Below are 24581 nucleotides of genomic sequence, written 5' to 3' on the forward strand. Positions count from 1 at the left end.
ATAAATAGTTATTTCTCATTTTCATATATTTAATATTCTTCGATAATCTCCTGGAGTTTGGATCTGTCTTTTGTGATACATAGGGCAGAATGTGCCCATGATATATGTTCATAGTCATACAAGAAAAACCTGGAGTAAGGCCTTAAGATCTAAACGCGTAACCAGAGATCTATCAGCGTGTTTCAAAGGTGCTACAGTCAAACCTCCGTGAGTCGATGTTCTATGACTCGATATCGACGAAGGCAAACGATGATATATTGAAAATACCGTGACGGTCTCTTCAAATAGGATTTTAGGAAAGGATTTTCTATTCCACTTTTCGATATACGCCCTTTGTAATTCATAGGATAGCATGTTGCCTTTGGATATGTTCATTGTCGTCCAAGTAAACCATGAAATCAGGTCGTAAGGTCTACATTCGTAACCAGAGATACATCAGCCTTTTCTAAATGTGGAAAATGTCTTTTGTGGTGCATAGAATAGAATGCGTTCATGGAATATGTACAATGCCGTCTTAAGTAAGGCCCGGAGTAAGGTCTAAAGCGTACCTCTATTACTACCTGCGTTACAGAGGCTGATCTGCAGGTCTAGACTCAATGGAGTTCGTAGACTACCTAGAACCCAAGACAACAACAAAAACTACTTCGAATGCAAGGATATACTGATATGGGGTTACAAAACTTATTAATTCCCCAACAACTGTCTCCATTGTGGATCTTATTCTGCAGGTCTTGTATCTACGGAGTTCGCAGACTACATAGAACCAATGAGAATAAAAAAACTATTAGGAATACAAACATATACCAAGATATACTTACACAACTTATTAATTCTTCAATAATTGCCTCTGATACGGAAATTCTAGACTCTATGGGGTTTGTAGATTACTTGGAACCGATGATAACAACAAAAACTACTTGGTATGCAAACATATATAAAGATGGGGTTGCACAACTTATAAATTCTTCAGTAACTGCCTCCATTACAGTGGTTTATCGGTAGGTCTTTACTCTTTGGAGTTCCTAGACTACTTAGAATCCATAAAATCAAGAACCACTTGGAAGGCAAACATTTACCAAGATGGAGTTGCACAACTTGTGAATTCCCTAGCAGCACAAATCAGACAAAAATGTTTACAGCGACTTGCTTGTGACTGAATCTGGTCACATATGAGTGGAACATGCGTGCTGTTAGGGTTCTTCAATAACTTCCAGCGTTAGGAAGGCTGATCTGCAAATCTTAACTGAAGTTCGTAGACTACCTAGAACCCATGTAACCAAAAACTACATGGACATTTACCAAGATGGGGTTGCACAACTGGTTATTTCTTTAGTAACTGGCTCTATTACGGAGGTTGATCTGGAATCATCAACTCTACATGGAGTTGATTGCCTACCTACATAGAATCCAACATAACAGGTAATACTACTTCGCATGAAAGCTTTAATTTTGTTCCTAGAACATCCGAAGTACTTAGTTCATCTGCAAAATAAAAAATCAATAAGGTAAGTTAGATTTCGGTAGACTTCTTGTATTTTTATGAAGGCTACGTTCGCGTCACTATGAGCCTTTGAGTCCAGCTCTATTGCAGAGGTCCAGTTGGGTTCGAGACGAATGCTTGTTTACATATTTTGTTTCCACCCCTACAAAAGATGTGGCCGTCCCAGCAACACTCCCGTTCTCGAATTTCAGTTGCTATCTTGCTTTTATGACAAGAACGATGGGAATCAGTGTATGAGATACAGCTGTAATGCCAACAAACACGAATTATGTACCATTGGCATCTGTTGATGAACACCTGCGGCAGTTGAGTGTTCGCCATTGATACAACCCATGTTTCATTGATGTATAGTAACAAAGATTTCATTAGAATTTAAAATTTAGATTTTGGTGCGTTGACTTATCTGCCTGTTTTCATATATTCATTTAACTCGCAGAGTTAGCCGTTGCCTTCTGATCTTGGTACTGCAGTCTGGCGCCATATGGCTACCAATATATTGGAAGCTTTCAGCATTCTCTATTGATTTGCTGGATACTGTGAAGCTGGAAGGGGTAGCTGTGTTCACATCCAACGATTTGCTTTTGTTAGCGTTGAGCTTATTCTGCATATCATAGCGCTGTGGAGCTGGCAGTCCAGCGTCATCGGCAAATCCGAAGACGTTTAGGTCCTCCCACGGCATACTTAAACAAGGGACTATCGACAGTCGACACGTATGTAAACATCAACTTTCGTTGTAAACAATTGACGTCACTGCTATCGCTCTTCGGAACGAAGCAAGCCAACGCTCTACGATTTAATTTGGCCTTCTTTTGCACTCGTTCATACTGCAATAGCAATTGTAACAATCTCCTATGACGTCCGTACGCCTGCGGAGTGGACGTCCTTACGTCTCCCTCACTAGCTCTCTTTGCTCATAATTTCTCAGGGTCGGCACGACACCTGCTTGGGGGAACACACGACACATAAATTTTGCAGAAGCGGACTCGACAAGAAAGTCAACGGACTGAAATGCTACCTAGGGCTGAGTGGTTAATTTAAAAGATTTTTTTTAAGTACATTTTACTTTGTTTATTGTAGGTTCATTTGGTAGGGTTAGTTTAGGGAAGGATTAGAATTCGGTGCGGCCGTTTACTGACGTTGGGTACCTGATGGTGTATTCATGCGAATAAGGAGATGCGCTGGCGACATACCTTGGGTGGCGTTCCACGGGTTCATACGCCCGGAACGATGGAATGGGTTCGATGGGTGGTTGGCCCGGAAGTAGGGCCAAGATGAAGCCGACGATGAACACGTGGCGTCGCCTGGTTGTTCGCCGGAACAAGGGGCAGGATGCATGCGACAGCGAGGACGTGGCAACACCTAGTAGGTCGCCGGAGGCGTTCAATGGGTTCGTAGACTCGTTACGTGGCTGGGTTCATTCGACGGGTTCGTTGGCTTGGTCGGCGTCCGACGGGTTCGCTGGCCCGCTTCCCGGAGCAGATGTTGGTCGTGTCAATTTACACGTGGCTGGTAGGCGTCCGACGGGTTCGTAGGCCCGTTTCCCGAAGGGGAGGTTGCACACGCAGGCGTATTGGTGGCTTGCTTGGCGTCCGACGAGTTCGATGGCCCGTTTCTCGAAGGAAAGGTTGGACACGCAGATGTATTGGTGGCTTGCTTTGCGTCCGACGGGTTCGCTGGCCCGTTTCTCGAAGGAAAGGTTGGACACGCAGAAGTATGGTGGCTTGATTGGCGTTACGGGTTCGCTGGCCTGTTACCCGGAGCGGATGTTGGACTCGCAGACTTGGTGTTGGCTTGGTTGGGGTCTTACGGCTTTGCCGGCACGTTTCACCACGGAGCTGAGGTTAGAAATCGACAACTTACACGTGGCTTGGAGGCATCCGACGGGTTCGTAGGCCCGTTTCTCGACGGAAAGGTTGAACACGCAGAAATATGGTGACTTGATTGGCGTCCAACGGGTTCGCTGGCCCGTTTCCCGGAGCGGATGTTGGACTCGAAGACTTGGTATTGGCTTGGTTGGGGTCACGTGGCTTGGGGGCGTCCGACGGGTTCGTAGGCCCGTTTATCGATGGAAAGGTTAGACACGCAGTCGTATGGTGGCTAGATTGGCGGCCGACGGGTTCGCTGGCCCGTTTCCCGGAGCGGATGTTGGACTGGTATTGGCTTGGTTGTGGTCCGACGGGTTGGCAAGCACGTTTTTTTCACGGAGCTGAGGTTGAATCCCCAGACTTTCACGTTTTACAACCGCTCGCGCACAAAACAGATAGGTATCATAGAACAAACTACAAATTTCAAAGTAGGCTTTTTGTGTAGGAACAATCGACGAACGGCACTCCCGTATATGCAAGGCAAAATATAGAGACAGCAAAGCATGCGGTGCTACTCTGACTAATGCGCGTTTTTCAGTAAAGCTTGACTCCTACCGCTAGGTTCGCTTGCGTTCCGAAATCATGGAAGGACCACATTCCACAGCAAATATGCCTATATGTTATGTGGCTCGCGTCCACTCTCTGCCACTGACTCCTTGATCAAACCTTTTTTCCCTCTTTCTTCGCTGCCCCTTTCGTTCAGTTCTCGGGTTGTCGCCTTCTCGCTCCAAAAATGTGGGTTGCCTGATTTTATTTCGCCGGTTGTGGAAAATGTCCAGGGGTGTGTTAGTTACTTTTTTGGAGGGGATGGGTTTTTTTGTTTGGATGGAATCAGTATCGTTGACCATATTGTTACCTCATTCGGTAACACAATCACGTCACTCCAGAACCGCCATTTTTTTCGAGCCTACGCCTACCTTGTTTCTGTATACCGTGGGTCCTCCATGGTTATAGGTCAAGGGGCAACTAACTCTAAACTTTCGACAGTATCCAGAAATACTAACAAATACTAGCGAAAAACTACGTCGTATCTACGGTACATTGAACGAAGAGCCCTGGTTGGGAAACCATGAAACACAACGCTACCCAGTCGAGACAGTCCACCCAGTTTTAGGAAACACCAGATTTCTTTCTCCTTTAAATTCTTAAAAAATCACTGAACAACTATTTCTATTACTATTATTTTTTGGGCAATCTTTAGGACCTACGTTTTGATTTGATGGCATTTGAATTATAAAATGCGGTATGAAAGTTTTCTAGAATCTGTAGAAGGTAGAAATCAGGTGTTTCCAATACGAGGGAGCACTGTGTTTCATCAACAAAATGACAAACGCCATAACAACCGAACTAGCAACCGTTTTTTTTTTTGTTTGACGAAAATCATGGATACTAAAAATATCACGAAATACTATTGCGAGGCAATGAGTAATATTATCGCAAAGTTTAGAGTTACTTGCCCCTTGTTCTAGGTTTTTCATAGCAATATGCAGTTCACGGTCAATCTCACCAAGGTACCAGAATCTCGTGGTAATGATGAGGAACATTAGAAGTGATAGAATACATCCTTACATAACACCAGTACGATCCAGGTAGGGTTAGACAAGATCCCGTTGCGCAATACTCTATATGAGAAGGCTTCGTACTGTCACTCGAAGAGATAGCTGATTTGCTCAGGTATCAGGTATCAGGTATCAGAACGTCGGCTCGGGAGGCACGTTCCCCTCAATTTGGGAGATTTGTGCCGTCGTCTTCACTGGCCTTTCTCATCATTTACCTGACGGAAAAGTAAGTGAAATGGGAAAGGAAGAGTGAGTGAAGTTGGAAAAGGGAATGGAACCATTTATAGGAAAGCCAATTATGTAGACTCACACGCATTCAGCTAGGGACTAAAGAGAGGTGTCACAACAGAGGACGTAACAATGGACGAACGTCAAAGACGAAACACAGAGTGCACTATGAAAAACGCATAATGCGAATTCATATGACATTCACAAAGTACATTGTAAAAATCGCATAATGCGAATCCATATAGGTAACATACACAAAGTACATTGTAAAAAAACGCATAATGCAAATCCATATAGGTGACAATTTGTTGAAAACTAAGTAAAATACATATTCATAACCCCACTCTTATGTAACCTCACGTTGAGATTGAACAAGAGTAGCCGAAGCCGAACGTCAAGGACGAGACACAGAGTACACTGTGAAAAACGCATAATGCGAATCCATAAAGGTAACATACACAAAGTACATTGTAAAAAAAATGCATAATGCGAATCCATATAGGTGACAATTTGTTGAAAAAAAAAACATTTTCATAACCCCACCCTTATTCAACCTCAAGTTGAGATTAAACAAGAGTAGCTGAAGCCAAACATCAAAGACGAAACACAGATTACTCTTTGAAAAACGCATAATACGAATCCATATAGGTGACAAACACAAAGTACATTGTAAAAAAAACGCATAATGCGAATCCATATAGGTAAATATTTGTTGAAAAACTAATGAAAACATATTCATAATCCCACCCTCATTCAACCTCAAGTTGAGATTAAACAAGAGTAGCTGAAGCCGAACGTCAAAGACGAAACACAGAGTACACTGTGAAAAGCGCATAATGCGAATCCATATAGGTGACAAACACAAAGTACATTGTAAAAAAAATGCAAAATGCGAATCCATATAGGTGGAAGTTTGTTGAAAAACTAAGTAAAACACATATTCATAACCCCACAATCACGATGAGATTGAACAAGAGTAGCCAAAGCCGAACGTCAAAGACGAGACACAGAGTACACTGTGAAAAACGCATAATGCGAATCCATATAGGTGACAATTTGTTGAAAACTAAGTAAAACACATATTCATAACCCCACTCTTATTTAACCTCACGTTGAGATTGAACAAGAGTAGCCGAAGATAAACGTCAAGGTCGAGACACAGAGTACACTGTGAAAAACGCATAATGCGAATCCATAAAGGTAACATACACAAAGTACATTGTAAGAAACGCATAATGCGAATCCATATAGGTGATAATTTGTTGAAAACTAATTAAAACACATATTCATAACCTTACTCTTATTTAACCTCACGATTAACGATCACGAGGTTGAATAAGAGTAGCCGATTATCTCAGAGAAGAAAAAGTCAACTACGCCATAGCTCCGGTTAGCGCAGCGAGGGCTAAAATAATGTGAAGGGGGCCCTGGTGCTTCACAGGCTCCGTTTGCGGTTAGGTTCTTATTAGACCCCCCTAACCATTCATTCGTAGGCACGGTAAGCATAAAGCCGCATCACACCGAAAATTAGGGGTCACCTGTATGGTGGACTTTTACCACTGGAACAGGCAATCCGTAATGTTATTCTTAGCCAGATAACCAGCTGCCGACACCACACAGCTATCTAGGCTGTTCGTGGAGAGAAGTTGACATTGGCTTTACGTCAACTCTCAATGTGGCCGAACAGCCCCCAAAATACGAGGGAGCACTGTGTTTCATCAACAAAATGACAAACGCCATAACAACCGAACTAGCAACCGTTTTTTTTTTTGTTTGACGAAAATCATGGATACTAAAAATATCACGAAATACTATTGCGAGGCAATGAGTAATATTATCGCAAAGTTTAGAGTTACTTGCCCCTTGTTCTAGGTTTTTCATAGCAATATGCAGTTCACGGTCAATCTCACCAAGGTACCAGAATCTCGTGGTAATGATGAGGAACATTAGAAGTGATAGAATACATCCTTACATAACACCAGTACGATCCAGGTAGGGTTAGACAAGATCCCGTTGCGCAATACTCTATATGAGAAGGCTTCGTACTGTCACTCGAAGAGATAGATGATTTTCTCAGGAACTCCCTTGCGTCTCAGGGTGACCCACGTGTTCTCGTGATTGGAACGATCGAATGCTTTTTCGGGGGGATCTTGGAATTCTTTGAGCTGCTCCAGAATGAAACCAAGCTTAATAATATGGTCCACACAGGATCGTTCGGGACGGAATCCTGTCTGCTGCCGCCGGTGAATCGTATCGATTTTCTCGTGAATCCAGCTAACTCTTATTTAATAGATCAGAACTAAGAGATGGAGACATGAATATTTTAAAATTTTGGCTTTCTTAGGATGTCGTGAGTATTATCCGTCATTCTGGCACCGGCCATGCCTGTACGCTCACCAGTTAATGAAAAATTAAGATGCATGCATTTTCCCACTAATTGTCGATAAAACGCCTGAGCCTTCCAAAAATGCTTAATATGTTTCTGGATTGTGATTGGAAGGCCTTACTCGTTAGTCTCTTGAATTTCGAGTAAGGAATAATTATGGCCTAGTATTTTTTTTGAACTTTTATAAGGGTTTTAAATAATTTTTAATCTAAAATACAAAATTTCTCGTCTAAAAATGGCGATGCTGGTCTAATTCTGGAAATTTACTGGCCATTACATACATATTTTGGCCATTACATACATAATTCTACATACATAATTCTGGCCATTACATACACATTTTGGAATTGTCAAAGCAGAATTTCAAGCAGTGGAGAATTAATTTATTTTGTTTCTCAGACTAAGGCCGGATTGGCTTGTGCAGTAGACAAAAGTCTTCTCCTTTTAACACGGTCCATGTCTGCACATCGCCAGCCACGCAGTCTGCGCACCTCGCCTTCTTGTGCCCGTCGGATCGTTGTCGAGAACCATTTTTACAGAGTTATTGTCCGATATTCGAGGTATGTGTCAACCGCAGTCTTCCAATTTTCGCGGTATTTACGACGGATGGTTCTCTCAACAGCTTTTGCAACTCGTGGTTCATTCGCCTCCTCCACTATTCTTTTCCCAGTCATTATCTCGTCGCGACAGTGTAGTTTGATGTGCCACTTGGTAACGGTTCTCGTGAAATTTGATTTGATCCTCCGAAACCGGATAGTGGCGTACCGGAACATGTGTCAGAGTGGCCATATGTGTCTAAAACGATTCGATTATACATATAGGATAACAATACTTATCGACACATTTGCCTGACCCAATTTAATACTGTGGGACTTCGCATGCAGTACCTTAAGTAGACTAGATAGTAATACAATGTGCCTAGTCTAATTTCACTGTGTAGGCAATAACTACCCCCCCCCCCTTTTCCTCGATTCGCTCTGGAGCAACAAGAGCAGAAAACTGGAAAAGATTCGGTTGTTCGGGAGTGCGAGTTAAGAAGTGATCGAGGACAGACCAGTCAAGTTTGACGATCGAAAAGCGCATACATAGTGGCTACGCGGGAACTGGTTGCTAGATAACCTCTACGGACATTGCCCGCCGTTAGAAGCGTAAAGTATAATCTGGGAGTTTAACTCCGTAAGTGCCACCCGTGAAGAGTTCCAGACCGCCAGTGAGGTGAAGAGGCCAGAAGGCTTCCCTGCCACCCAATCCAATGTGCGCGACGCCAATCCACCAGCAGATCGTTTTCTAGTGGAGCGGGGCTCCAATTCCCACTAATATCCTTCGAGGATCGGAAGAGATCCGCTGTATTTGCATCTCGGCCAAGTTTTCGGAACCCTCTAGGCGGAGGACCCGCGGTGATCATCCCAAGTAACAATCAGTTTCCACAAATCGACATCATTGTCGAAGTAACGTTTAATTAAAGTATTCGTAGCTGAACAATATGTAGTATGGAATAACAAATTGGGCAAACATTGTTGACATTTGTAACCAGCTTCTGTTCTGCTTTCAGTCATGTATCTGAATAATACTTTTATAAACGTTACCGAATTATTTCTTTTTAAATCGAAATGTATATTGCACAACCAGCTAAATACAAACGACTTAAACTTGCAAAGCTTATGCTGTTCATCGTGATGCATATGTTTGAATAATTTGTTTTTGAAGCATCGAACAAACGGTTTTAAAACTCTATTACAATCTACGCACGAGCATGAGTTTATTAAGAAGTCTAATAATTGACGTTATCAGTAAACATCATTGCTTCTGTATCCGATTTCAATTTTGTTTATTTATATAATTTTAAAACTTTGAATAAACGTTTGACAATTCGCTTATTGCAATAACAACAATGGCTTTGGTTAAACTTTGTACGAACGTTTATTCCACTCTACAAATAAATTTATTTTTAGCGGACTTATTCTTGTTAAAACATTTTGCACTTTGCCATTCACTAGAGAATAAATTATTATTTTTATACTTACTTCAGGAATGATAGAAGAAATCTGCAGAAAAAATCTACCTCCATGATGGCAGATAGAAGGCAGCAGCTCCACAACTCACTAAATCAAACTATAAAATCAAGACTGAATGACATTACACTAACTATAACATCATAGAACTCCTATTAAGCTTTTGTTCGAATGTTGGCAATTTTGTTGAGTAATGACCAACAACCCCATTACAGCTATTCTACCAGTATTGTTCAACAACGTATGGTTTATATTTCTAATTTAGCTTGGTACTATGCAAGGTGACAAATATAGCTGATGGTAAACAATAGGGCTGGGGATTCAAAGGTCGTTGGATCGATACCGGTATCCTGTTCACAATTTGTTTTTCATCTTATTTCCAGTATATTGAACAAGGCATTGTTATAAGTGTAACAATGTAATAAAATAAAAGTATTTAGAAACGCATAATTAAAAAAGCCTAATCAGAAAGTTGCTGACTAGTTGAATTAACATTATACCTGGTTTCTGAACAAAGTCGATGAATAAATATTGTTATTTACTATTTAAGTAAAGTTGAAGAGAGGTTGCTAGTTGTTGTTGAATAAATACTCCATTTTTGGGCGAACAATGCTGGAACAAATGTTAACATGTATGATAGTATAATTTTTAATCAACGCTGGCTGAATAAATCTGACCATACTAATGTTTATTCAACTGGCAATTGTTACTTGGATGCATAACCTCAACCGATCAACCGGAGAAGTATCTCGAACCACTGCCGGCCGTAAACAAGATGGGCCCAAGAGATTCTAGTCAAGATCCCCAGATGACACAATCCACGCACTTCTACACCAAGGGACCAAAATTTCAAACTAAAAATTTGGATCCAATATCTGTAGGACAGGAAAACATACATATTGAATTACAAGAAAAACATTTCTTCCACTGAAAAATGTTTTCGGAACATTGTTTAATAGCCAATCAAAGTAGCAGACTTTTAATATAAAAAAAGACTCCCTAATCATTTTTTTTACAAATGTGCTCTATCGCCTCTATTTGGGTGAAAATGTATTGATGAATACGTAATTAAATACAGTTTTTAATGATATTTTTGTGTGCACATTGTATTGCTTCGAAAATTTTAGTTTACATGAAATATTTGTACTTTAAAAACAGTGACATTGAAATGGTGTCGCGTTACGAAAACAGTCGTATAATTGATACTAGACAAAAGGTACAAACATTGGAAAAGTGATATTTCGGATTCGAGAGCTTTCTTTTCGTGTATTAAGATCCAAAATCGGACCATTTTCCATGAAGTTACACTAGGTACAAAAATATGGTGTCGCGTTACGCGAATTGAATGTGCTTCTGTAATAAGGGATAAAATGCTTTCGGTTTATTGATACAGTATCACAATGGTTTCTTTCAAGTAATTGAGTGCTTGTACATGAATAGCGTAACAAAATTGGGGATGTAACGGGGTGTGTCATTTGGTAACTCTCCATACTACAAAAAATAGGTTACCATATAAAAATGTTACGGAGTGGTGGGACATTACAAATAATTGGTGTTTGGTGACCCCTATGGGGTCGTCCGTTAATAAGTCACGTGAAAGTTTCTTTTTTTTAAATAAATTGTGAGGCTTTTTCAATCCTCTTTCTTTTCCACGCAATATCACCATGCAACTCATATGAGTAAACGTAAATAACAGTTTGCTGACGAACACGGTTTCCTTCTACCATGTCACGAACCGTCAAACTTGTTTGTGGATGCCAAGTATGATTATATTTTTTTCAATGGTTCGTTTATTTGAAAGGCTCATCTGACGTGAATCGTTACGGAGCCGCAGTGATGTTTTACAAGTTTTATCTTGCTTTTTAAACATATTTTTAGCTTTGAGGAACCGAAAGACTCGTGTTTTCTTTTCTCCATTTAATTTGATGATTTTTAATATTTTAGTTAATTTTCCTTTCGTTCGCTCTCACTAGCTCGGCATTTTTTATTCTTTGACCAAGATCGTCACAGCCGAGTACGTCAGCGCTCAAAGAAGATGCCGTGAACATACGTCAACTTAGTCGATATTTCATCTTAAGAACTTTAGCAGAGATTTTCACAGTCAATATCGGTGAAATAATTTAAGAGTGTTGGTCACCGGTATAGTCGAAAATATAATGAATAGCGTCAGGCAAAAAACTTCACCAAACCAATGCAAGAATAAGGGCCTATCGAAAAAGGTTAACAGAGAGTTGCTGAGTGATAGATTAAAAAAAATATTTCCATTTTATGTTAATCGAGATGAACCAGCATTGGGCTGGTTCGTTAATAAAGACTTATTATATCAGGCATCCTAATGAACTTCGCTTTGACCTGAATGAATATACAATAATAAGACAATTATTACCAGGATATAAACACTATTTTCAAAATTGAGTATTTATTTTCTGAGTAGTGTTGATGATAGCGTAAAGATTGAAAATGTAGTTAAAAGTAGTGCACTCAGGGCACGACGCATACGTTCTTGTGATAAACATTGGTTGAGACATGAGACGTATTCCAATCTTTTCGGAAATAAATAAAAAGTTGAAAACAGACAACGTTTTAGTAGAAACGTAGAATAAAAAACGACAGAAATATTCCTCTTCAACATTGCTGAGCTTCTTGGGCCATCATCACCTTTCAAAATGGTTAACGTAGAAAAAAGGCAATATAGAACTTTACAGTGTAAAAAAAACTCACTTCTAGGGGGATCGATCGTCTGACCACGTACTTAAAAACTGATCCGGGTCATGCTTGGGTGTGACTAATATAAAAATAGGAAAACCCATTACCATTTAATTTGTTTCTAAAACTGAATATGTGATACGAATGGAATTGGTTCAGTTCTATATTTGTGCCGGTTAGTCCCTCAAACTTTATTAACTGAAACTCCAGATCGTAACCACCAACTCGAACTACATTCAACGATAGATAATGTGATAATATTCTGTGTCGAATATAACATGTCGCATCGAAATCGGCTGAAATTACGTGTTCTATCAACGATAAACACGTTTGCGTAACGCGACACCATTTGCAGGAGACTGTTTGTCGATCAGCGTAACGCGGCGGTGTTCATACCAATTCAGTTATTTTCATTATAATTTCCGTTTTCTCCTGCGATTTTAATTCACAGCCTCATTTCTGTTGATGTATACGAGAAATGCTTAGAATGAATCGAGACTCCAAACCGTATACCAGAGCTGAAAAACGCAATTGCATTTCAAAATGCGAAAAAGTGCAATTCAGCGATGGTGTCGCGTTACGAAATGCAGCGCGCTATATTTATCATATTCAAAGCGGAAAATTTCAAAATGAATATTCTATCAGAAAGGAAATTTATTGAGGATAATTTTACACCTGTTTAATCATATGTCGCCGAGTCTAATTTTCGAATGCAGACCTAATTTCTCGCTGAAAGTCGGCTCCTCATGGTGTCGCGTTACGCTGGAATGTGTCAGATAGGCAAGCAACTCGTGCATCCAGAACCCCCATCAATCGTCGAGTCCAAAAAACATAACCAGCAAGGCCCAGTCAAGCAACACGTGTTAATCAAACGGCCCCGCCGGCCGTACGCTGCAAGTCGGAAACCTTCAAATCTCATGGCGGATATCCAGATCCAGCGGCTGATACCCCCGGGTAACAGGTACGTCGCCGTCAGCCAGCATGTCCTCTAAAAGGCCCCAATGCATCGATTGGCCACAACATTTACCACACTAACACAAGAAAATGAAAAAAATAATAAAATGTAACTATATCTATTTCTTATCCACTCGCTTCCCTTTTGACTAGGCATGCAATTGCGTCGATATTATATTGTTTTGTCCACCCTTCTTCGTCTTCTTAATCGTTGAGTCTTCAAGCAGGTAGATGGCGAGCCCTGAGTATCTTAAGCTTAGATGCCTAGTTAGGGACGTGCGGACGTCCACTGCACAGGCGTATGGACGTCATTGACAGTTACAGCCACATGGTATGGTTTTCATACTGGATTATACCGGAGATTTTGTTTTCGTGGTAATGGACGTAGTTGTATAAGTAATTTAGAGTGGGGCGCAGTTGTATGGAAAAACGCAAACTTCGTCCGATCAAGTGAGATCAAGGATTTTCTGAATCGTTTTGGGACCCCAATCAACTGTGCAAAATATGGGCTCGATTGGTTGCAACCTCGCATGCCGCATCGCGTTTTAAATTTACATGGAGATTAGTATGGGAAAACGTACTTTTTTACATTTTTCCTTTTAGCGGTTTCAATTTATCATTCAATCGCGTGACTCAATACGTGAGCATATAGTCTGGAAGATGCCGATAGACTTTGCCGAAGAAACTACGTAGCTGGAAGCTCTACAAAAATGTTATTACGCTTCGAAAATTGATTCTTCAAACCATATGCAAGAAATCAATGTTTCACCCAGCAATACCGGACAACCTATGGTTATCGAAGGGCAAAACCCATCTTCCTTCTTGTCAGATTTTTTTCTTTGTGAAATAATTCCGGATAGCTTATATTAGCTCTAAAGCCTTATAAGATGAATTATTTTGAAATAACATTCAGTTAAATTATTGGTATACGTAGTACGGCAGTGCTGGCAGAATAAACGATTCTTTGCATATGGTTTGAACACTCAATGTTCGGAGCGTTATAACTTTTTTCGTGGACGTTCCAGCAACGTGCCTTCTTCAGCAAAGTTTTTCGGCATCTTTTGGGTTATACTTTAACGCAATGTGCCACTTGGTTTACGATGAACTGAAACCGCTAGTAGTAGAAATGCAAAAATATGCTTTCTCCCATACTAATTTCCATACAAATTTCAAACGCGATGCGGAAAGCGAGGAAGCAACCAATCGGTCCCAAATTCTGCACAGTTGTTCAGGACCCAGAATGGCTTCGAAAAACCATTGATTTGAAAAAATGACCATGACGCCCCACTCTAATAAGTATAATTATCGGTTTAGAGTCATTTGGCCGAATGCCATTCAACCGAAAAGGTCATTTGGCCGAATAGTTTAAATTTGTTTTTTTTATTAAGGGAAGTGAGAAGTGTATAGTGCATATTGAGAATTGAGAAGTGATAAATTAGATGCCAGATAAGTACAAAGTTGTTAAAAGTGAGTCACGAGAAGTGAGAAATAAAATGTAGGAAAAAAAGAGAAAGATAGAAGAAGGAAGAAATAAGAAATAGTATGCGAGACGAGCCAGCCTTGGACTGAAAGTCTCCTTAATAAAGATATAAAAAAAGAAATAGTAAGGAAGAAGGAAGAGAGAAGAAGGAAGAAGAAAGAAGGAAGAGGAATAAGGAATAAGGTAGAAGAAAGAAGAAAAAAAGGAAGAAGGAAGAATGACGAAGGAAGAATGAATCAGAAGAAGAAGAAAAATGTAGAAGAAAGAAGAAGGAATAAGGAAAAGAGAAGGAAGAGAAGAAAGGAAGAGGAGGATGGAAGAAGAAGGTAGAAAGAAGAAAGATGAAGAAAAAAAGAAGGAAGGGAGAAGAAAAAATGAAGGAAGGAAGAAGAAAAAAAGGAAGATGAAAGAAAGAAAAAGACAGGTGGAGGAAGAAAGAACGAAAAAGGAAGAACAAGAAGGAAAAAGCAGAAGGAAAAACGAAGAAAATGGAAGAAGAAAGAGAAAAGGAGGAAAAAAAGAAGAAGGTATAAGGAAGTAAAAAAAAAGGAAGAAAAGAAGGAAGAAGAAAAAGGGAGATGAAAGAAGGACAAAAATAAGAAGGAAGATGAAATATGAAAAAAAGCAGAATGAAGATGAACGTATGAAAAAAGGTAGATGGAAAAAGAAAGAAAGGAGAAAAAAGACGGCAGAAGGAAAAAGTTAAATGAAAGAAGAATGAAAAACGGAGGAAGCAATAAGAAATAATTTCACAATTTTCAAAGCACCCTTCTCATTTCTCACTACACTTTGCACTTCTCATATCGGATTTATAATTTCTCACTTCTCATTTCTCACTTTTTATTTTTCATTTCTCACTTCCCACTTTCCACTTTCAACTCCTATCTTCGTATTTCTTACTGCTCACTTCTTACTTCTCTTTTCTCGATTTTCACTGTCCACTTCTCACTTCTAACTTATCACTATCACTTGCCACTTATCACTTCTCGCTTCTCATTTTTCACTTCTCACTTCTCATCTCTCCCTTTTCATTTCTCGTTTATCTATTCACTTTCTATTTCTCACGTCTTATTTCTCATAAGATATGAGAAATGTCTAATATGTTCAGTGAGATGGAAAACGGAACAGTTCCCCTAGTACTCATTTTTTTGGATTGGCAACCGTACTAATTTTACAAACCAGTTTGTGCTTTTAGACCGGGGGAGATCTTTGCAGTGGCTATGAATAATCCCTCCTAACATTGACCACATGCAACAACTTCGAATATGCACAGCAAGTCGAAAAATTTACATATTATAAAAGAAAATATTTTGTATACTGTCGTTCTACGCATAACTGTCCCATGTACATAGGAAATCCCAGCAACTATGGGACAAATATGCGTATAACAGCAGTTTTCCATAAAAGCAAACATATATTCAAAAGATCAGTGTGCACTATTCTGCTTTTATCAGGCCCTCTTTTTCATACAGAATGGTCAACTTTGAAGATCTAGATTTCCGTTGCCCGAGAACTGGTTTTTCAAAAATTTAATCAGAGCTCAGATAAAAATTCGAAATTAACCATACCAAAATTTCGAGCATGCGGTAAAACCAAACTGATTTTTCACTGGATCTATACTGCCGTTAACCGCAAGTCGAGCACGTCTTAATTTTGGGCGATTTTGAGTAATTATCATATTTCACTTTATTTTCACATGTACTATGCGTTTGTTCTAGAAAAGTGGAAAAAAATACCAAGTCAAATTGTCCCATATGGAAAAGTAATCGCAAGTCAGTCACATCGAGTCACTTCGTAGAATGGCATACAAATTGATCATATTTGTTCAATACATGTGCTCAGAACACCTCTCAAATACAAAAACAAATAGTTTCGAAAAAAAATACGGAAGAAAATTATGTAAACATTTGTAATTTTGATTTATGTTGTGGTGGGAAGTTATAACGAATTTAAGATTAATGCATATAGGAATATACTGCCGCTAACCGCGTCCATATACAGATGTGCTCGACTTGCGGTTAGCGGCAGTATACGTTGCATCAGTAAATTCCAATATAACGTGTTGAAACTTGCACGCTACATATACATAGCAAAAGTTCTTTGGAATGTGTTTTAGATTATGATAATAGAGATTTTTTAAGGTGATGTTTACTTCTCATTTTACTTAATAAACAACGAACTTACTATTGTGGAATCATTCTAATTTCTCACCCAGAGAATGAGTTGGATTTTAAACTGATTTACTTCAGGGCTTTGATACACTTACGCCTTGTTTTTTACCATTTAATCAATAAAATTAAATGATGAGAATAAGGCGTGATTTACTTATTTCCGAATGTTATTCATATGAGTCGCGATGCTATCCTTCAAAATCACAAGCGAGGTTGCTCGGTGAGCAGCTAATAGAATCATTTACAATAAAGTTGCTACTATTTGTATTATTAGCAGGGTTCCCAATGAGTGCAAAAACCAATGATAGTCATGCTTACAGACACGCCCACGTGCCAAAACATGGGTGGGCCTTGGGACAAAATGACGAGTAGCAGAAATGACGTAGCGGGATTCTTAAGAAGCATGAGATATATCCTGCAAGCTATGAACCAGAGAAATGCAAAGCCACTAATTTCAAGAAATGTTCATTATCTTTCAGAAATCCTCAGAAATGCATATGGATCGCTACGAATGGCTTAGAAATCTTATGACCGTTCATGAATGCTCTAAAGTCCCGGGTCTTATTTCGGACAAAATATGTGGAATTAGAGATGATTATGGTTTTACAATGGACTTCCAACAATTTATCTAAACTTGGTAGAATTAATAACTAAGACTTTTTATAAACTTATAATTAATCATATTAGCAGATTTCAACAATCTTTGTTTTCTACAGAAAGTCATATAGAATCTCAAACATTCTTTTGAGAATCCAGAAATATTTTTAAAAGAAACCATTGCGTACTTCCTGGAAATGTTTAATAACCTTAAGGAAAACCATTAAACCATCAAAACATTGATTTCTTGGAAAGCCTAAACATTCTTGATTCCTGAGCCTCTAGACATTCTAGACGCTACCTGCTGGCGGTTCATAAAATCCGTTTTTGTTCCACTCTCCGACATGTTAGATATTGTCAAACAAGCATCGACAAATTTCAAAACGCTATGAGCAGTGTTCACATGAATACAAAAAGTTTTCAGCCAGTTTCCGGATTGAGAGTCCCGAATTTTAATTGCGGCTGCACACAATTGCTTTTCGAATCTCCAATTTCTTCGACGCCATCATTCACTAAGTACTTGTAACAGTTATAAGAAATATATTTTCAGTAAGTAAGGACATACATTCATCACTCTACAAACTATTTCACTCGTTGATGAGGTATTTCAAAAGTTATACGTGTGTAAAGGTGTCCAGATCTTATCGCGCACAAGCCTTACTACATTACCGACATTATGTTATGCCTATAACGGACTACCATCACGATATCACGAAAATCTGCGATGTGGGCTTTCAAAGCATCCAAGAGTTTCAAAATGTTCAGATTGCATGCTTCACCATGTTTGTTATTAGAGCATGATTTTTGTTTTTTTTACAAATTTGAGTTTTGCTCGACGGAATGTGACTGACTTGCGGTTACTTTTCTCATTGAGATGAAAAGTAATCGCAAGTCAGTCACATTGCGATTTCCAACACGGCAAGTGAGTTTTTCACTTTGTAGTCACTATGATCCATTAAATATTCAAACAATCTTTGGTGTGTGGCGTTTGAAGCTGATCAAAATTACTTATACACAATTTTTGACGAGAAAAATTACAAAAACTTTGCAAGCGGTTTTCTCATTTGCACGTTTTTCCAGATGTGCTCGACTTGCGGTTAGCGGCAGTATATAACCTTTACAGTCTACAACCTATAAAATTCAAGATATTTAAAACATTTTTTTTGCTTCACTGCAATATTTTTTACACTGTGACTCATTATGGTTGAGATTTTAGTATGGTTAATTTAGAGTAAAATTCAAGTTGCATTTGAACTCGAGACAAATTTTCAACAAAATCGGTTCACGGGCAAAAGAAATCTAAAAAACTCCAAAGTTGAACATTATGCATGAAAAACGGCATCCGATTATTTTAAAATTCAAGTTTTCCAGCACAGAAAATTGATTGTGTACCAATAATAACTACAATTTACAGACTATCATACATCATTGAACTTAAATTATATGTCTCCCAGAGAGTCTGTGCGAAAACCACGTAATTTCATGAACTTTTGGCTGTGATATATCGGAAATGAGAAATAGATCTAGTCTCCCCAGTCTCCCCTACATAGATGGAAAACCCCCAACTCCCTCTAGACGTCGTTGCTAGGTACGTTATTGCTCTGTTTGATGAACGTCAATTTCCTGCTTTTAATGATAGAGAGCACCGAAAAATAATGTAATAATGCAAATGGACGAGTCGAGCCATATACAAAATACTATGGTTGATGGGTCCGGCGGGTTTTATTCGCACTTTTGATTTGTATCGTGCATGAGTTTTAAGAATTTGGGTTTCCCCGAACAGCAAACAACGTTGTTACCATTAAGGTGAATCACGTCAGAATATAATTTAAAATGATTTTAGGAGTTCAGAAGCAACAATGGAAAATTGAACTAAAGCTAGCGGAAACAGTTTTTTCATCCATGCTGCTTTATAAAATGCCTAAAATATAATTTTATTTTTTTACTTAGCTGTTTATTGAGATAAGTACCATCAAAAGTTTGATTCATAACGTGAGGTCAGCGCTAGGCTGGCAATATTTATATTCTGTCGCACACGATCATAATGAAAAAACTGGAGATAAATCTTTGTTCTAATTCTCTAACTTAACTCAAATTAAATATGTATGACTGTTCAATAAATATCGAATAATTCTGTTTGTTGAATTAAATGAATAAATAAATGAGTAAATGCATACATACATATCTATAAACGCAAACGATACTTTCAGTTTCCTTATGTTATATTTCAAATCTCACAATTTTCTTCAGCAGTACTCGCAACAACGACGACCCCCAACGACGACGTCGCGTCGTCTCCATCCAACGCCGGAGTGGAGTCAGGTTCAGGTATGCAACTGGGCATCGCCACCAATCCATCAGACGCTGGGTAGTGTATAGATTCAGTACTTGTAGTCTCAGCATCACGCATTCCTCGCGAAAAATCGCTCACGCAAAGTCCACCGGCTGAGTGCCTACCGCTTAGTCGGATATCAGCAACTATTCGCAGGTGTCCAGCATCATCGTCAGCGACGAGAGCATACCGCCCCGGTGTGGCGCGGCCTAGTAGATGACTCGGTGAGTGCGAGCGACGACGGATAGTGTTGTAGTCCCACATGTTTGGCGCGCGCGAAGTAACTCTTCAACTGCTTGTAGTGCCTGTAAGATACCTACCTCTATGCCTCGTGACGTGTGTGAGATTTTGCGCGCGCGGGAGAGCCTCTCGGGATAGTTGCTGCCGCGAGCTAAGCTACACAGCACCATACCACCCCTTCAGGTATATTTGGTTTTGTACATTACAGATGGTTGTCATTTAAACGTTGGTTGTTGCAGGGACGATACTCGCGAATTGTATCTGAGTTCTGGATTTCTTTCTACGAGTCCGGTCGTATAAAATTAGAATTTCGGTTGTTTTGGCTCCGTTTTGTTTGTACCGCGACGAATAGTTTTTGGCGACACTAATTACGTCGGGTTGTAGTAATTTGCTTGTGGAAATTGTGCGATTCACAGTCGGTTGCTTGGCAAGTTTTGCGGATAATTTGCTCGAGTCCTCCTTACCGGCCCATGTGATTCTGTGCTGTTCCCCGTACCAGCAGCAGAGAAGGTGATTGTGCAATGTTGATTTTTAAATCTTAGTTACGTGTGTCCATAAATCAAGCGAGCATTGTCGTATTAGATGTGATATCATATCCCGCCAAGATGCTCAAATAGCGATAAACGGGGACGTGATTCCAAGTGTCAGCTGAAATGAAAGTGAAATGATAAGGATGTCCAGTCCATGCAATAGATGCTACGTTGTAAAGATCGTGGTTTTCGATTTTTCTTATCTGATTGTACCGAACCGTGTGGAACCGGCATGCAAGAACAAGTGACGATATAAGTATAGTCGGTTGGCGTTCAAACGAATTGTTCCGGCTGGTTGTTGATGAACGTCTTACTGAAGCTCACGAGGAGTAACCATTCCAATTTTCAATGGGTAATCAATTATCGTCGGATGACATTTCGCTGTTTGGGTTTGCTTGGTGTGATACTTTTACATCATTTGGACTACGAAAGAACATGAACCATCCATTTGAAGATATGTAACCGAAATTCAGTTGGTGCTTTTTATTGACATTGTGGCGGTTGGAATTCAATGTCTCGTTTCATGGTGAGAGACGAGCTGTACGGAAAATAGTACCACGTGACTAGATGCTGAAAAACGTTGGGAATTGATATGAGAACGCTAGTCGGTAACATTGATTGAAATTAGAAAGCAAAGCAAGACAGACTGTGTGATAATTATGTGTATGTTATGATGCGAGTTTCGTACGGATTGCGTAAAGACGCTTCGAGAAATTATAGTATCACAAATAGATAGTTTAAAACCTGTCGTTTCCTTTTTATGGCTGCTCTGGTGCAAGTGGGTTATTTGCGATTAAAATAGTTGTCGTTGTGCCTTTTATTTGCTCTGAGATATACTTTAATGATCGTGTAAGAATTTATGAACTATATTTCCGACTATAAAACCAGTGAATAACAAATTATCGTTTCTAAAAATATGTAGGAATGACTTTTTTTATATTTAGGTGTATTTTTCATATGTTTATTAATCCTAAATTATTAGATAACTAATAATGGATCTCGATTTTCAAAATTATCAATAAAATATGACATAAAAAGTACAGTAAAAAGTTCAAAATTTAGGTAAAATTGTGCATATAAAGTGAAGTTATAGACATTTCCAAAGGCAGTTGCATTACGTAACGTAGGGTTAAAAGCAAAAACAGTTTGATTATTAGATTTGAAAACTTTTTAGGTATTTATTGGTTTTATGTACTTGATTTTGGATTTGATTTAGATTGAATTTTATTTGGATTTAATGTAGAATAGGATTGGATTTTAAACCAAATTTAGATTCGGGTGGCATTTTTAATTTGGGTGGGATTGAATTCAGATTGGATTTCAAGTGGATTAGATTGAGTTCGAGTTCAGTTAGAATTAAACGCGAATTGGTTCAGTTTTGGATGTGAGTTGAAATTAATTTTATTTAAATGAGTCTGGTATGGAATAGGATGAATTTTATTGTAGTGGATTGGACTTGAGTTAGTTGGGAATTGTTTTCGGATTGGATATTAATAATTCGCCTTTTTACTAAAATGGATCTTCTTCAAGAGAAATAGATACACGCCCGAGTTCGTGGTCAGTCAAATCAATAAATTTTGAATTTATTATCCTCAACGCTCAAGCACTAGAGCCCTGCTTCACTTAATACTCTCTTGCTTTAACAATATTCTAAGAACCCTACTAGATGGGTTCTGCCAATTTACCGAACAGTAATCTTTCGATTAGTCCTTACAAGATATGAGTTAAATTTTTATGGGGGCATGCCTTAGCCGTACAGTAAAATACGTGACTACAGAGCAAGATCATGCTGAACCTGGCTGGATTCGAATCCCGGTCTGGTTGGATATTTTCTCGACATCCCTGGTCATATATGTTTCATCGTGCTACGAATGCAAAATTGTAATTTGGTGGAAGTACTAAATGAACTCAGCTGTGGGGTGGCGCCGTTGTTGATCTTTTATCATTTGAGTCACTGAATATTGCACACTGAGAGTGTTTTAATAATCCCAGTTTTTCTTCTTCTTCCTATTTTTAAAATTTGGTTCAACAATCCCAGTTAAATAATTTAGTTGATCCATTCTCCAATTTCAATGATTCTGACCAATCACTGTGTAGCAACAATTGGCATGTGTAGTCAGTCAAAGTTAAGCTAAGCAAAACCTGAAATTTCTTTAGAAGCTTTTCATAGGAAAATCTTCGAAAATTTCTCCTGGAAGTCTATCGGTAAGTCCACCCGAAATTCTTTCAAAGGAATTTAGAAGGAATTCCTGGAGGAGCTTCCGGAGGAATTCCTGGAGGAACTTCCGGAGGAATTCCTGGAGGAACTTCCGGAGGAATTCCTGGAGGAACTTCCGGAGGAATTCCTGGAGGAACTTCCGGAGGAATTCCTGGAGGAACTTCCGGAGGAATTCCTGGAGGAACTTCCGGAGGAATTCCTGGAGGAACTTCCGGAGGAATTCCTGGAGGAACTTCCGGGTAATTCCTGGAGGAACTTCCGGAGGAATTCCTGGAGGAACTTCCGGAGGAATTCCTGGAGGAACTTCCGGAGGAATTCCTGGAGGAACTTCCGGAGGAATTCCTGGAGGAACTTCCGGAGGAATTCCCGGAGGAACTTCCGGAGGAATTCCCGGAGGAACTTCCGGAGGAATTCCCGGAGGAACTTCCGGAGGAATTCCTGGATGAACTTCCGGAGGAATTCCTGGATGAACTTCCGAAGGAAATCCTGGATGAACTTCCGGAGGAAATCCTGGAGGAACTTCCGGAGGAATTCCTGGAGGAACTTCCGGAGGAATTCCTGGAGGAACTTCCGGAGGAATTCCTGGAGGAACTTCCGGAGGAATTCCTGGAGGAACTTCCGGAGGAATTCCTGAAGGAACTTCCGGAGGAATTCCTGAAGGAACTTCCGGAGGAATTCCTGAAGGAACTTCCGGAGGAATTCCTGAAGGAACTTCCGGAGGAATTCTTGAAGGAACTTCCGGAGGAATTCCTGGAGGAATTTCCGGAGGAATTCCTGGAGGAACTTCCGGAGGAATTCCTGGAGGAACTTCCGGAGGAATTCCTGGATGAGCTTCTGGAGGAATTCCTGGAGGAACTTCCTAGAAGAACTTACGAAGGAATTCCTAGAGGAACTTCCGAAAAATTCCTGAAGTGAACTTCCCAAAGGATTTTTCGGAGGAATCCCTGAAGGAACTTCCGCAAGAATCCCTGGAGGAACTTCCGCAAGAATCCCTGGAGGAACTTCTGCAGGAATTTCTAGAGGAAATTCTGGAAAAATTCCCGAATGAACTTTCGGTGGAATTCCTGAAGGAACTTGCGGAGAAATTGCTGAAGGAGTTCCGGAGGAATCCCTGGAACAATTTCTAGAGGAATATCTGGATCAATTTCCGGAGGACTTCCTGGAAATACTTCCGGAGGAATTCCTGGAACAACTTCCGGAGGAATTCCTGGTGGAACTTCCGGAGGAATTCCTGATGGAACTTCCGGAGGAATTCCTAATAGTACTTCCGGAAGAATTCCCGATGGAACATCCGGAGGAATTCTCGAAGTAACTTCAGTAGGAATTTCCGAAGGAACTTCCGGAGGAATTCCCGATAGAACTTGCGAAGAAATTCCCGAAGGAGCTTCCGGAGGAATTTTCGAATGAAATTCCAGAGAAAATCACCAAGGAACTACCGGAGGAATTCCCGCAGGAACTTGCTGAGGAATTCCCGTAGGAAATTGCGGCAGAATTCCCGAAGGAACTTCCGGAGGAATGTCCGAAGAAACTTCCGGAGGACTTCCTGAAGGAAATCCAGAAGGAACATCCGCTGAAATTCCCTAGGAATTTTCCGAAGAAATTTCCGGAGGAATTATCCGAAGGAATATCCGGAGGAATTTTCCGAAGAAGCTTCCGGAGGAATTTTACACAGGAACTTCCGGAGGAATTTGCCATAGGAACTTCCGGAAGAATTTCCCGAAGGAATTTCCGAAAGATTTTCCCAAGGAAATTTCGGAGGATTTTCCGAAGGAACTTCCTGAGGAATTCCCGAAAGAACTTCC

At 39.8% G+C, this 24581-nt stretch overlaps 1 protein-coding gene across 3 annotated transcripts in view; it reads left to right on the forward strand.

Moving 5' to 3' along the window:
* The first annotated feature begins 20078 nt into the window (after positions 1–20078).
* LOC134212084 (aquaporin AQPAe.a) overlaps positions 20079–24581 on the forward strand; it is a 241859-nt gene continuing 237356 nt past the window's right edge. The window contains exon 1 of one of the 3 annotated variants that reach the window (XM_062689601.1): positions 20079–20214. The gene's annotated coding sequence lies outside the window, so the exon portion shown is untranslated. Of the gene's footprint in view, positions 20215–20243; positions 20542–20624; positions 20914–24581 lie in introns of those variants that run through there. The other 2 variants (XM_062689599.1, XM_062689600.1) reach the window with 2 other exon arrangements.

The sequence above is a fragment of the Armigeres subalbatus genome, chromosome 2 (genome assembly GCF_024139115.2).
Source record: "Armigeres subalbatus isolate Guangzhou_Male chromosome 2, GZ_Asu_2, whole genome shotgun sequence".
NCBI classification, from domain to species: domain Eukaryota; kingdom Metazoa; phylum Arthropoda; class Insecta; order Diptera; family Culicidae; genus Armigeres; species Armigeres subalbatus.